Source organism: Choloepus didactylus, chromosome 6, assembly GCF_015220235.1.
Source record: "Choloepus didactylus isolate mChoDid1 chromosome 6, mChoDid1.pri, whole genome shotgun sequence".
Taxonomy (NCBI): Eukaryota; Metazoa; Chordata; class Mammalia; order Pilosa; family Megalonychidae; genus Choloepus; species Choloepus didactylus.
This window is the reverse complement of record NC_051312.1, coordinates 133,304,624-133,320,882: the sequence shown is the minus strand read 5'-3', so window position 1 is coordinate 133,320,882 and position 16,259 is coordinate 133,304,624. Positions and strand designations below refer to the sequence as shown.

Genomic DNA, 16,259 nt, shown 5'->3' with positions numbered 1-16,259 from the left:
GTATATTTGTTATAATTGATGAACCAGTATCAATGCATTATTATTAACTAAAGTCCATGGTATACATTAGGATTCATTTTTTGTGTTATACAGTTATATGGGTTTTGACAAATGCATATGTCATGTTTCCAACATTGCAGTATCATAATGAATAGTTTCACTGGCCTAAAAATTCTCTGTGCTTCACCTATTCATCCCTCCACCCCACCCCATCTCCAATGAATGCCTAGCAACAACTGATCTTTTCCGTCTCTTTCTACACATACAGGTTAATTGTGGTAACATATATACATAACGTAAAAAGCCATTTTAACCATTTTTAAGTGTATAATTCAGTGGCATTAATTACATTTACAATCCAGCCATTCAACAATCCATTACTAAAACTTCTTCATCACCCCAAACAGAAACTTTACCCATTAAGCAGTAACTCCCCCTTCTCCCTTTCCCCTAGCCCCTGGTAACCTCTAATCTATTTTCTGGCCCTATGAATTTACTTATTTTAGGTATTTATATAAATGGAATCATATGATATGTGTTCTTTTGTGTCTGGTTTATTTCACTTAGCATAAGGCTTTCAAGGTCAATCTATGTTACAGCATGTATCAAAACTCCACTCCTTTCTATGGCTGAGTAATATTCCCAGTGTATGGATACATTTTATTTACCCATTCATCTACTGACGGACACTTGGGTGGTTTCCACCTTTTAGCTACCGTGAATAATGCTGCTATGAATATTGACTTACAAGTATTGTCTGAGTCCCTGTTTTCAATTCTTTTGTGTATATACATAGGAGTGGAATTGCTGGGTCTATGGTAATTCTGTGTTTAACTTTTTGAGGAAATGCCAAACTGTTTTCCATCCACTATTGTTTTTGCACTTATATATGTCAATACAGTTGTTCTAGGATAAACCTGAAATTTAAAAAGTTTTTCAACTTTGATTATGTGAGCATCATTTCTGTTTACAGTCACATAAAAGATCATCTTCAATGATTCACTGGTGACATTACCAGACAAATCCAAACAAAATACTAAGTCCAACCACATCTGTAGATTCATCCATTTATAAAGTAAAATTACATTTCCTCAGATGAGACTTAACTAAGTCTTCAAATTCGCAGCAAATTCTTTAACTCCATGAGTTACTGTATCATTAAAAGTGGCACTGTCATAAATTATTAGACAATAACAAGATTACAAAGATTACAGCAAGTGTAAGTGAAGATAGCTAGTGAGAGAACAGCAGAAGCTGTGAGAAAGAAAAAAAAATTAGCTAATCACTGGAAATTCAAATTATACTCTACACCTATTACCTTAGGAAATGTTAGAAAATGCAAGAATACAGAAGCATATATTCCATTAGTTATCAGTGATGCTATCATCACACATCATGTAGCCTCAGAAAAACCCCATTATGGACTCATGAAAGAATGAGAATGAAAAAGGAGATAACATTTTATATTATGAAATTAGTTCTGGCTTTGTGGACCAGGCCCTCAAAGGGTTTGGGGGACCCCCAGGGGTCCACGGGCTATGTTTTGAAAGCTGCTGTTCTAGATTATTTCTTCCACACCTAGGGATTCCACTACTATATACTAGTGACTCTAATCTGTATCTCCAGCCCAGTCTACACTACCAAGCTTTAGACTTGAACATCCAGTGTCTCCTGAACTCACTGAACCACTTCCTTAGCTATGTGCTCTCTTCTTTTAGGCCTTTGCACATATTGTTTGTTCTGCCCAGGGTTTCCTTGTTCCCGTCGTTCACCTGGCAAACTACTGGACTGTGAGCTGCTTGGGGGCAGGAATTGGGGCATCTTTATTTCTCCAGGTTTTAGCAGAATACCTAGAACACTATAGGCTGGCTGCTCAGTATATACTTTTGAGCGAACTTGAATCAAGGAAGAATTCCAACCTCATCAACAATAAATTTGCAATTCATCCCAGAGTAAATTTTTTCTTCTATGTCTGATCTCATTCTTTGTATATAGTTTGTATTAGTTTTAAACATACATTACGAAATTTCCCAATTCAGGGAATATAAACTGTGGATGCTATAGCCAGCCCCTATATAGTAACTCACCATATAGTTTTTGTTTTGGTTCCTTTTGCCTGCTTAGAATATAACATATTCTAAAAAGATCTTTGGGCTGAAGACTCAACAGAGGTTAATTCTTGGCTCTGTCTCTGAATGTTAAGGGTATTTCATAGGACACTTAGCATCTGCTTCTCTCCATTAAAATCACCTGATTTTCTCTACCACTCATGGAAATTTTTTAATGAAAGTTAGACATGTCTGGTGATCCTCCATAACCTTCAATAATAACATCAATCACAGAAGACAACTGTAGTGTTTTCTTACAATTATCCATTACGCCCTTGTCAAAGAGTAAATAGTACACTAGATGGATCACTTGTTGACCCAGAAACATATTTCACATATTCTTACGGTAAGATTCTAACTCTCAAATCTTTGAACTTGAGAAATATGTGTTATAGTAGGAAACACATAATGCATGTTGCCAGTAAACTGAAGGAATGGATGAGTATTCTGGGGAAAAAAGACCAGTAGAGAAAACAGGATTCTAAAGAATGGTCAATTAATTAATATCCAATTTAAATAGCAAAAGAGACCTAAATCCAACTATATCAATAATTACATTAAATGTAAATGAACCAAAAATTCTAATTAAAAGGCAGTTTGTCAGAATAGATCACAAAGAAAGAACTACAGCTTGTATATAAGAAACTTTTTAAAAACATAGATAGGTAGAAAGCAAACCAATGAAAAATATATACCATGAAAAGGGTAAGCATTAAAAGACTGCAGGCTTTTCATGAAGATGGCACCAAAAGCAAAGAAGGAAGCCCCTGCCCCTCCGAAAACCGAAGCCAAAGCAAAGGCTTTGAAAGCCAAGAAGGCAGTACTGAAAGGCGTCCACAGCCACAAAAAAAAGATCCACACTTCACCCACATTCCAGCAGCCCAAGATGCTGTGTCTCAGAAGACAGCCCAAATATCCTGGGAAGCATGCCCCAGGAGAAAGAAGCTTGACCACTATGCCATCATCAAGTTCCCCCTGACCACTGGGTCAGCCATGAAGAAGACTGAAGACAACAACACACTTGTGTTCACTGTGGATGTCAAGGCCAACAAGCACCAGATCAAACAGGCTGTGAAGAAGCTCTATGACACTGGCAAAGGTCAACAACCTGATCAGGCCTGATGGAGAGAAGAAGGTGTATGTTCGACTGGCTCCTGACTATGATGCTTTAGATACTGCCAACAAAACTGGGATCATTTAAACTGAGTCCAGCTGGTAAATTCTAAATATGTTTTTTCACCATTAAAAAAAAAAAGGACTGCAGAAGGCTGACGTCCCTATTAATTTCAGATAAAGTAAACTTTAATACAAAAAGAATGATCAGAGACAAAGAGGAACTTCATAATGATAAAATGGCCAATTCACCACCAATACATAACAATCATAAATGTATATTTATTTAACACAGCTTCAAAATATAAGAAACAGAGGTTGACAGAAATTAAAGGAAGAAAGAGAAAAATCTATATTCATAAAGACTTTAAACATCACCCCCCTTGGTAACTGTTGCCCCCACAAGAGACACGTTCAGATCCCAACCCCTGGCCGAGGGTATGGACACACTGTAAATAAGATCTCTTCAAGACGTTACTTCAGCTAAGGCACAGCCCAAATGAATCAGACTCGGCTCCGATCTGGATTATTGGAGTCTTATAAGCAGAGTGGAAGTCAGAGGGAAAAAGAAGCCAAGGGGAGAACAGAGCCAGAAGCTAGAAGTCAACAAAACCGGGAAGAGAAAGGAGAAGATGCCGCCATGTATACTGCCATGTGACAGAAAGGCAAGGAATCCCAAAGATTGCTGGCCAGCCAGAAGATACCAACCCCAGGAGGAAGCAAGACTTCTGCCTCTGAAACCATGGGCAAATAAACTCCTGGTGCTAAGCCAACCCAATGTTAGGTTTTTGTTTCAGCAGTTAGGAAACTAAAAAGCAACCGACAGAGGTAAATTTTTTTTAAGTAAAAGTAAAAAAAAAAAAAAAAAAAAAAAAGACCAATATCCCTCAATAAACATATACATAAAAAACCTTAATAAAATATTAGCAAACAAATCCAGCTATAAAAATTATAAAAATCATGACCAAGTTGGGTTTTCCCAAGAATGGAAGGTTGGTTTAACATTTTAAAATAAATCAGTATTTGTAAGCTCTTACAACAGTCACATCTATTCCTGAGTTGTAATGGTTATCTCTAAATTCTGAGATGCTGAGGTCTTTGTGTATAACCTGGTCGGTCTCTGGAACTTCGGGTACCTGTGTGACACCTGAGATTCAGAGCTAGAGTTCAGCAGCTATAAATGTCAGTATTACCCCATACAGCAACTGTTAAAAAGCTGAAAAAGAGTTCAGACTTCAATTAGAGATATGAACGAAGCAGATCTGGTTAAGATCAAAGAAAGAGATGTTCATTTGTTACAAAATCTATATTTTCTGTAGCATACTTTGTAATTTAACTTGAATCATCAGATTATTCAAACACCATAATTACACAGAACTTTGAATAGGAAGTGAGATCTGGTTGGTTTGTACAGGTTAGTATGAAGCCCCAATACATCCCAGAGTAATCTGGGCAGAGAATAAAAATGTATTTGCAAAGCCCCCTTGAGGGACTGGGGAAAAATGTGGAAATATAAAACTTCTCCACGTGGAGAATTACTGATATTCTCACAGGCTTTGGGGACTACCAATTTAGAAAGCTGAGTCCTCAATCTTGGTGCTTGCCCTTATGAAGCTTGTTACTGTAAAGAAGAGGCTAAACCTACTTATAATTGTGCCTAAGAGTCACCCCGAGAGAACTACTTTTTTTGCTCAGACATGGCCTCTCTAAGCCAACCCAGCAGGTGACCTCACACTGCCCTCCCCACTACATGGGACATGACTCCCAGGGGTGTAAATCTTCCTGGCCATGTGGGACATGACTCCCAGGGATGAGCCTGGACCCAGCACTGTTGGACTGAGAAAGCCTTCGTGGCCAAAAGGAAGAAGAGAAATGAAACAAAATAGAGTTTCAGTGGCTGAGAGATTTCAAATAAAGTCAAGAGGTCATTCTGGAGGTTATTTTTATGCATTACATAGATATCCTTTTTTAGCTTTTTAGTGTCTTGGAACAGCTAGAAGGAAATACCTGAAACTGTTGAATTGCAACCCAGTAGCCTTAATTCTTGAAGACGATTGTGTAACTATATAGCTTAAATGGTGTGACCATGTGATTGTGAAAATCTTGTGGCTCACACTCCCTTTATCCAGTGTATGGACAGATGAGCAGAAAAACAGAGACAAAAATTAAATGAATAACAGAGGGGATGGGATGTTCTGAGGTTTTTTTTACTTGTATTTTTATTCTTGTTTTTATTTATTTATTTATTTATTTTTCGGAATAATGAAAATGTTCAGAAATTGACTGTGGTGATGAATGCACAACTGTTATGATGGCACTATGAACAACTGATTGTACACTGTGGATGATTCTATGGTATGTGAACATATCTCAATAAAACTGCATTTAAAAAAATCAGCATAGGGAGAACCTAAGATGGAGGCTAGGTGAGACAGAGCAAAAAAACACCTCCATGAAAAATACTAGATAAAAACCAGAAAGTGACCCAGAACACCAGTTCCAGAGTAGCACAAGCCAGACAAAGTCTGCTAAATCTACAGGGACCGTGCATTTGGTGAAACCAGAAGACTGCATTTTGAAATGAGTGAGTGAGGTGGCTGAAAGTCCCTCAGCCACGCTGCGGTGTGGGGAAATGGTGAGTTGGAGCTTGGAGATGGACTAGTTCTTTAAAAAAAAAAAAAAAAAAAGCTCGGGAGCAGCTCCAGATATGACAGGGAGAGCCCTGCAGAGAAGCACGGCAGGAGCGGGCTGGGCTGACGCCTCGGTGTCTGGCATGGAGGATAACCCTTCCCACATCCACTGCTGACTGTCTCAGGCCCAGGAGAGCAAAGGGGAGCCAAAGGGGGAAAGGATCGCACAACTTGCAGACACCTCCCCGGCAGGCAGAGGACGCTCCTGACTGGGGCCAGACCAGCAGCCCAGAGCCGTGCCGGGAAGCCCAGTGTGACAGGTAGTCTTTCCCACAGCACCGCGCACACGCCACGGTGTCGGCCGTGGACAGTGGCCTTTAATACACCCACGGCTGATTGTCCCGGAGCTGGGAGGGCGGTGCTGTGCAGAAAGGGAGAAGTTAAAGCATCCCATTCAACCATCTTTGAAGCGGGCTGGGAACACCCCTGCATGGCCCAGCGTCCCAGGGCTTCCCTGGAGGCCGGCGCACACTTGTGACGTGGCACGGCCCTCCCTCAGCAGAGGTCCTGGAAGAGCACAGCTGGGAAGGGGGAACTGCTTGGAAATCCCAGGGAACCTACATCAATACCAAGGACTTGTGGGTCAGCGGCAGAGAACAGCCTTAAATCTCCAGCAACACCTGGGAAGTTTGATTATTAAAGCTGCCCTTCCTCCCTAACCGCTCAGACACACACCTCTTATTCAGGGCGGACAGCACCGACAACACACCCAAATTAAATGCACCAATTGGACCCCACAAGAGTCAGATCCCCACACACCACAAAGACAAAGTTGGGGAGAACTGACTTGAGGGGAATAGGTGACTCATGGACACCGTCTGCTGGCTAATTAGAGAAAGTGTACGCCACCAAGCTGCAGTTCTGACAGATTAGAGATCAAGTAAAGCAAATGCCAAGAGGCCAAAAACAACAGAAAATCTTAAAGCATATGATAAAACCAGACGATATGGAGAACCCAAACCCAAACACCCAAATCAAAAGATCAGAAGACACACAGTACTTGGCGCAATTAATCAAAGAACTACAGACAGGTAATGAGAGCATGGCACAGGATATAAAGGACATGAAGAAGAGCATGGCACAGGATATCAAAGAATAAAGAAGACCCCAGAAGAGTATAAAGAAGAAATCGCAAGAGTAAATAAAAAAATAGAAGATCTTATGGAAATTAAAGAAACTGTAGGCCAAATTAAAAAGACCCTGGATATTCATAATACAAGATTAGAGGAAGCTGAACAACAACTCAGCCTCCTCGAAGACCACAGAACAGAAAATGAAAGAACAAAAGAAAGAATGGAGAAAAAAATCGAAAAAATTGAAGTGGATCTCAGGCATATGACAGATAAAATAAAACGTCCAAATTTAAGACTCATTGGTGTCCCAGAAGGGGAAGAGAAGGGTAAAAGTCTAGAAAGAGTATTCAAAGAAATTGTTGGGGAAAACTTCCCAAATCTTCTACACAATATAAATACAGAAAGCATAAATGCCCAGCAAATTCCAAATAGAATAAATCCAAACAAACCCACTCCAAGACATATTCTGATCAGACTCTCAAATACTGAAGAGAAGGAGCAAGTTCTGAAAGCAGCAAGAGAAAAGCAATTCACCACATACAAAGGAAACAACATAAGACTAAGTTGTGACTATTCAGCGGCCACCATGGAGGCAAGAAGGCAGTGGCATGACATATTTAAAATTCTCAGAAAAATTTCCAACCAAGAATACTTTATCCAGGAAAACTCTCCTTCAAAGTTGAGGGAGAGCTTCAATTTTTCACAGACAAAGAAATGCTGAGTTTGCCAATAAAAGACCTGCCCTACTTCAGATACTAAAGGGAGCCCTACCAACAGAGAAACAAAGAAAGGAGAAAGAGATCTAGAGAATTTTAACAGACATATATAGAAACTTACATCCCAAATCACCAGGACACTCATTTTTCTCTAGTGATCACGGATCTTTCTCCAGAAGGGACCATAAGCTGGGACATAAAACAAGCCTCAAGAAATTAAAGAAAAAAAAAATCTGAATATACTCAAAGCACATTCTCCAACCACAATGGAATACAAATAGAAGTCAATAATTTTTTAATTGTAACTCCACTATTTACTTTCTGCATGATATAAAATACACAAACTCTAATGACAAATCAGTGGTTTTGAACTCAACGTAAAATATGTAATTTTAGACAACTATATAAAGGTGGGGGAATGGAGGAGTATAGGAACATAGTTTATATGTCCTATTGAAGTGAAGGTGGTATCAAAAAAAACAAGATTCTTATGGATTTAAGAGGTTAATTTTAAGCCCCACAGTAAACACAAAGAAATTATCAGAGAATATGACCATAGAGATGAAAAGTAGAGTATGGGTTAAGAGAAATGGGGGAAGGGGCAATAGGGAGTTAAGAAATGAGTGTAGGGTTGCTGTTTGAGGTGAAGGGAAATTTCTAGTAATGGATGGTGGGAAAGAGCATTACAACATTCTAAAGGTGATTAATCCCACTAATGGAAGGCTAGGGAGGGGGTGGAATGGGAAGATTTAGGCTGTATATATGTTTCCACAATTGGGGAAAAAAAAAAAAAAAAAGACAGTCTAAATAGATGACAATTGAATGCCAAGGATGAACCCGGATGGGATTGGAGGATGGAGGACAGGAGGCTCAAGGGGACACAGTTGAGACTTAAGGAAAAGGAAATATAGAATGTAAGCTTTGTATCATTGTTGAATCTCTTGTACTTCTTAGCTGTGCTTAATGGGATTGCATAAAAGAATGTTCTTGTTTATGGAAGCGTATATGTGAATTATAGTGTTTGTTCAAGGATGTGTGCAGCTAGCTCTCATATGTTCAGAAGACAGCAATAGATGATGGATGATAGGGAGGGAGGGAGGGAAAGAAATAGCGATGTGACAACATGTTAAAGTTGGTGGATTGGGCTATCGGGGGAGGGGGGTCAGGGTATGACGGAATTCTATGTATGGGGTTAGTATTGTTTTGTTTTGTTTTTTTTAATTAAATTCAGTTTTATTGAAATACATTCACACACCATACAATCATCCACGGTATACAATCCACTGTCCACAGTATGATAACATAGTTATGTGTTCATCACCACAATCTATCTCTGAACATTTTCCTTACATCAGAAAGAACCAGAACAAGAATAAAAAATAAAAGTGAAAAAAAGAACACCCAAATCATCCCCCCATCCCACCCCATTTGTCCTTTAGTTTTTTCCCCATTTTTCTACTCATCCATACACTAGATAAAGGGGGTGTGATCCACAAGGTCTTCACAATCACACTGTCACCCCCTGTAGTCTACATTATTATATAATTGTCTTCAGGAGTCCAGACTGCTGGGTTGGAGTTTGGTAGTTTCAGGTATTTACTTCTAGCTATTCCAATACATTAAAACCTAAGAGGTGTTATCTATATAGTGCATAAGAATGTCCACCAGAGTGACCTCTCGACTCCATCTGAAATCTCTCAGCCACTGAAACTATTTCGTCTCATTTTGCATCCCCCTTTTTGTCAAGAAGATACTCTCAGTCCCACGATGCCGGGTCCACATTCATCCCCGGGAGTCATATTCTGCATTGCCAGGGAGATTTACACCCCTGGGAGTAGGGTCCCACGTAGAGGGGAGGGCAGCATGTTCACCTGTCGAGATGGCTCAGTTAGAGAGAGAGAGGGCCACATCTGAGCAACAAAGAGGTACTCAGGGGGAGACTCTTATGCACCATTACATGCAAGTTTAGACTCTCCTTTGTGGTTATGAGCTTCATAAGGGCAAATCCCATGCTCAAGGGCTCAGCACATCAAACCGCCAGTCCCAGTGTTTGTGACATCAACACCAGTCCAGGTGAGAAGTCCAACACATCCGCACCTTCCCTCAGATCCTTGGAGCTGGGGAGGGGGAGGCTGTAAATATATTTTTTATTATCTGCCCAAATTACTCTGGGATGTGTCACTATTTCACTCCAGCCTATCCTAACCTACCGTATCTCACTTCCTATTCAAAGTTCCATGCAATTGTGATGTTTGAACAAATCGACTGTAGAGTTGTACCGTTTAGAAAATTTAGATCCTATACCAAATAGATATCTATTCCCTTGGTCTCATATGGAAGTTGAAGTTTTAAAACACAATCAGTTTCAACCTTTATCCTTTGGCCTGGCTTGCCCTGGTCTTAACCAGACCTGCTTCATTCATATCACTAACTGAAGTCTGGGCTCTTTTTCAGCTTTTTTTTTTTTTTTTTTTTTTTTTTTGACAGTGGCTGTATGCACTAATACTGACATTCATATCTGCTGAGCTCTAGCTCTGAGTTTCAGGTGTCTCAGAGATATGCATTGTTCCAGAGACGAATCAGGTTATATGCTAGGGGATCAGCATCTCAAAGTTTAGAGACAGGCCTTACAATTCAGGGAGAGAGTTAACTGCTGTAAGAGCTTACAATCTAAGAACTATTACAATTATTGTGTCCACGTTAGGCTATGTTCTAAGATTCAATTCTGAGTTTACACATTGTAGTTAGTCCATATTGGTGAGGCATCATCCCTCTCACCATGTTTTCTCCAACACTTTTACTCCTATATATATATTTTCCTACAATTTTATAGAGTTATATTGACATACCATACATTTATCCACAGTGTACAATCAGTTGTTCATGGTATCATCATAAAGTTGTACATTTATCACCACAATCAGCACTTGAACATACAGATTACTACAAGAAAAATTGTTCTGTTTTTTTTTCAGCAATAAGAAAAAAATGATAAAAAGAAAAATAACATGTTATACAATACAGTATACTAGTAAGGACAGTAAATAACACCACTACCAAGAATCCCATGTTCTTCCCCTATATCCCCCTCTCATATACATTTAGCATTGGCATATTACCTTTGTTACATTTAATGGAGGTATATTACAATGTTACTGTTGACCATAGACTCCAGTTTGCTTTGATTATGTTTTTTCCTGAATACCATCCCCTTTTCAAATTTCTACATGGTTGACATTCATTTGCTTTCCCACATGCAAAAACATTTTTATATTTGTATATTTAGTAACAGTCATTGGCCACTCCAGTTTTTGCCACGTTATACAGTCCCAGTCTTTATCATCTATCTTTACCTCTGGTGTCATACATTCTCCTACACCACCTCTTTCAGCTTTACTCACAGACATCTTTGTTCAGTGTACTTACAATACTGTGCTACCATCACACAGTATTATGCTATCTATTTCTGGATCTATGCAATCAATCCTAAACATTCTGTAGTCCTTCAGCATCAAACGGCTGATCTCTGCCCTCTTTCTATCTCCTGGTCGCCTGTGTTGTCAGCTTTTAACTCCCAAAGTTTGTTCATTAATGTCTGTTCATATTAGTGAGACCATACAGAATCCGTCCTTTTGTTTCTGGCTAACTTCACTCAACATAATGTCCTCAAGGTTCATCCACATTATTAAATGATCCATGTCTTTGTTCTGTTTTACAGCTGCATAATATTCCATCATGTGTATATACCACAGTTTGTTTATCCACTCGTCCTTTGATGGACATTTGGGCTGTTTCCATCTCTTGGCAATCATGAATAATGCTGCAATAAACATCGGTTTACAAATGTCTGTTTGTGTCTTAACTTTCAGTTCCTCTGAGTATATACCTAGCAATGGAATAGCTGGGTTATATGGCAAATCTATACTTAGCTTCCTGAGGAACCTCCATATTGTCTTCCAGAGTGGCTGCACCATTCTACATTCCCACCAACAATGAATAAGTGTGCCTCTTTCTCCACATCTTCTCCAGCACTTGTCATTTTCTGTTTTTTGGATAATGGCCATTCTGGTAGGTGTGAGATGATATCTCATTGTGGTTTTGATTTGCATTTCCTTAACAGCCAGTGAAGTTGAGCATTTTTTCATATGCTTTTGAGCCATTTGTATTTCCTCTTCAGAAAAATGTCTGTTCATGTCTTTTGCCCATTTTTTAATTGGATTGTTTGTCTTTCTGTTATTGAGAAGCAGGATTCCTTTATATATTCAGAATATTAAACCCTTATCTGATATGTGGTTTCCAAATATCATCTCCCATTGTGTAGGCTGCCTTTTGACTTTTCTGACAAAGTCCTTTGATGTACAAAAGTGTTTAATTTTGAGGAGATCCCATTTGTCTATTTGTTCTTTGGTTGCTCGTGCCTTGGGTGTGAGGTCTAAGAAACCACCTCCTATCACAAGATCTTTAAGATATTGCCCTACATTTTCTTCTAAGAGTTTTATAGTCTTGGTGCTAATGTTTAGGTCTTTGATCCACTTTGAGTTAATTTTGGTATAAGGTGTGAGACGGACATCCTCTTTCATTCTTTTGGAAATGGATATCCAGTTCTCCAAACACCATTTATTGAACAGGCTGCTCTTTCCCAGTTGCTTTGGCTTAACTGCCTTATCAAAGATCAGTTGTCTGTAGATGCGAGGGTCTACTTCTGAACACTCAATTAGATTCCATTGATCAGTATATCTGTCCTTATGCCAGTACCATGCTGTTTTGAGCACTGTAGCTCTGTAATATGCTTCAAAGTCAGGTAGTGTGAGACTTCCTGCTTCATTCCTCTTTCTCAAGATATTTTTGGCTATTCGGGGCACCTTACCCTTCCAAATAAATTTGGTTATTGGTTTTTCTATTTCTGTAAAGTAAGTTTTTGGGATTTGAATTGGTATTGCATTGAATCTGTAAATCAGTTTAGGTAAAACTGCCATCTTAACTGTATTTAGTCTTCCAATCCATGAACATGGTATGTTCTTCCATTTTTTCAGGTCTTGTTCAATTTCTTTTAGCAGTTTCTTATAGTTTTCTATGTAAAGGTCTTTTGTGTCCTTGGTTAAGTTTATTCCTAAATACTTGATTCTTTTGGTTGCTACTGTAAATGGGATTTTTTTCTTGATTTCCTCCTCTTGTTGCACATTACTTGTGTATAGGAACACTACAGATTTTTGCGTGTTGATCTTGTAGCCTGCTACTTTGCTGTATTCATTGACTAGTTCTAGTAGCTTTGCTGTAGATTTTTCTGGATTTCCTACATATAGAATCATGTCATCTGCAAATAGTGAAAGTTTCACTTCTTCCTCTCCAATTTGGATGCCTTTTACTTCTTTTTCTTGCCTAATTGCTCTAGCTAGAACTTCCAGCACAATGTTGAATAACAATGGTGATAGTGGGCATCCCTGTCTTGTTCCTGTTAGTATTGTTTTCGCAACTGTTCCTATAACTTTGAATTTATTTCAAAATAAAAAAAAAAATACTTAGTAATAAGTTTAACAAAGATGTGCAATATCTGTATACTGAAAACTATAAAATGTTTCTGAGAAAAATTAAAGAACTGAATAAAAAGAGAGGTATACCATATTTATGGAAAATGTTTAATATTTGACCATTAAGTTTGAATGATAACTATTAAGAAGAAAATTTTTATCAAGCTGATCTATAGATTCAAGGCAATTGTATCCCTACCAGATTTGTTTTGGTAGAAACTGAGAAGCTGATTTTAAAATGTATACAAAGGACCTAGAATATCCAAAGCAACACTGGGGAAAGAAAAAAGAAAACCTTGCATTATCTGACTTCAAGACCCACTACAAAGCTACGTTAACCAATACAGTGTAGCTTAGCATAAATATATCACTGCCATAGAATAGTACTCAGAAACAGACCCATTATTTATATCAATGACTCATATCATCACGTGGGTTTTGGCAAAGGTTCTAAGCAATCCAATGGGAAAAGAAAAGTCTTCTCAACACATGGAGCTAGAACTGGATATGAACATGGGGAAAAAAAAGAACCTCAACCCCTACTTCTCACAATTCACAAAAATTAATTTGAGATGGATCACAGAGAAACACAAAAGCTAAAACAATAAAGCTTCTAAAAAAACCATAGGAGGGCATCTTTGCTACTTCAGGTAGACAAAGGTTTCATATGGCACAGAAAGCAGTAACTGTAACAGAAAAAAATTAATAAAATTAAAAATCATTGAAATTAAAACTTCTGTTCATCAAGACAGTTTAAAAATGAATAGCCAAGTCACAGACTGGGAGAAAATATTCAAAAAACATAACTGACAAAGGAATTACACTTTAAATATATAGAGAATTTATTCTATACAATTAAATAAAAGCCAAACACCCAACAACAACAAAAAAAAGAGGACCAAAATTTTCATCACTTAAGAAAAACAGATTAATGAATGGCCAAAAAGCACATAGAAAAAGTGATCAGTATCATTAATTATTAGGGAAATGCAAATTAAAACCACAATGAAATACTACTACATAACCACTTGAATGGAAAGGATGTGAAGAAACCAGAATTCTCACACACTGTTGGAGTATATGTGGTAGTTTTTTATAAAACTAACATATAGTTACTCTATGACCCAGCAATTCCACCTCTAGGAATTTACCCAAGAGAAATAAAACTATATGTTCACACACAGACTTGTACCTGAATGTTCACGGCAGCTTTGTTTCTAATAGTCAAAGTGGAAACAGCCTATGTTCCCATCAACAGGAGAATGATATACAGACAACAGACTGTGATATATTAATAAATGGAATACTATTCAACTATAAAAAGTGTCCTTAATGAATCTCAAAAACATGTGGAATGAAAGAGATCTTACACAAGAGTGCATACTGTCCATTTATGTTCAGTTCTAAAACATGTAAAACTAATCTATAGTGAAAAAACCAGAATAATGCTACCTTTGCAAGAGTGGGTAGAGGGACTGACTGGGGAGGGGTATAAGGGAACCTTCTGGGGTTATGGTAGTATTTTTTATATTTTGATGGGGTCTGAATTACACAGGTATATACATTTGGCCAAACTCATCAAATGGTACACTTAAGATTTGTGCATTTAACTGTATGTTAATTTTATTACCTCAAAAAATGTGAACACAAATAATATTGAATGCTAATTAATAATATGCATGCTGAAGTATTTAGGTATGAGAGTACACATTGCTGCAACATAGTCTGTTAAGTATCTAAAAAAAAAAAAGATGGACTGATGAATGGATAGAGGGATGGACAGATAGAAAGGTATTGATAAAACAAATTTTGCAAAATGCTAATTGTAGAATTTAGATGGTGAGTGTTAAATGCACAATGCTTTCGACTTCTCTGAATGCTTGAAAATTTTCATAATAAAATACTGAAAGGAGAAATCTGATAATTTAATTCTGTTGCCAAAAAATCTGTTGGTTACTGAGTAGCATCATAATCTTCAATAATTAGCAATAGCATTTGTTCAGACCTGGTTACCATTTATTTCCCTGCAGTTTCTGATGCTGTTAACCATCCTCTTCCTTTTGAAACTCTTTACCACCATTCTAAACTGCTCCCCTTTCTTTCTCAGATTATTCTTTCTGCCTTTCCTTCGTCTTTCTACTACTGAACTGTAAGTATACCACAGGGTTCAAAACTGAGCCCTACTCTGGTACTTTTCCCCCATAGAAAATTCACTCCTATCATTTTAACTATCACCTCTACACAGTCAACTCCAAATCAAGTCTCCCATCTCCAATTGCCTACTGAGTATTTAAACCTGAATGTCCCATAACATCAAATTTATTATTTTACTCTCATAACTGAGAAGTAGAATTCCCAATTCATGCCCAACTAATGCCCATGGCAGCACACAATAACCCAGGATCAAAATAGTGACGTTATCTTTGACTTCTCCTTCTCTTTTAATCCTTATAATAACCAGACACTAATTCCTCCTGAATCCATTTCTTCCTTTACATTCCACCACCACTAGTCATATAATGATCCTTATAAACTCACTACATTGCAAGAGCTTACTGGTTGCTATCCCAGCCTCTGTCTCTCCTCACAATTCAGCCCGCATATTTCTAAAATGCCTTTATGCACACTCTCTTTATATAACGTCCATGATTTCCGATATTTAAATGATACTTCTTATGAACTTTATAGCTGGCCACTGTGCAACATGCTGAGCATAAAAAGTAAAATAACACGTGTTACCCGCTATGGTAGCAAATCTCCAAAGATGAACCCCTCCCAATAAACCAGGTCTCCCGATAGTCACATTCTGTGTACTCCCCTCCTACTCTAAATCTGGGTTGGCCCTGTGACTAATTTAACTAACAGAATGCTAAAGAAGTAGCACTGTGCCAGTTCCAAGTCTAAACCTTAAGAAAGTCTGGCAGCTTCTGCTTTTGCACTCTTGGGTGCTCTGAGCCACCATGTAAGAAATGTGGTTACTCTGCTGGAAAGACCGCCTGGAGAGGAAGTAGCCTTCAGTCTACATGGAGAG

General features: G+C 38.2%; 1 protein-coding gene across 19 annotated transcripts in view; it reads right to left on the bottom strand.

Moving 5' to 3' along the window:
- Nucleotides 1-16,259, bottom strand: part of RNF214 (ring finger protein 214) — a 58,489-nt gene that overhangs the window by 22,228 nt on the left and 20,002 nt on the right. The window lies entirely within an intron of this gene.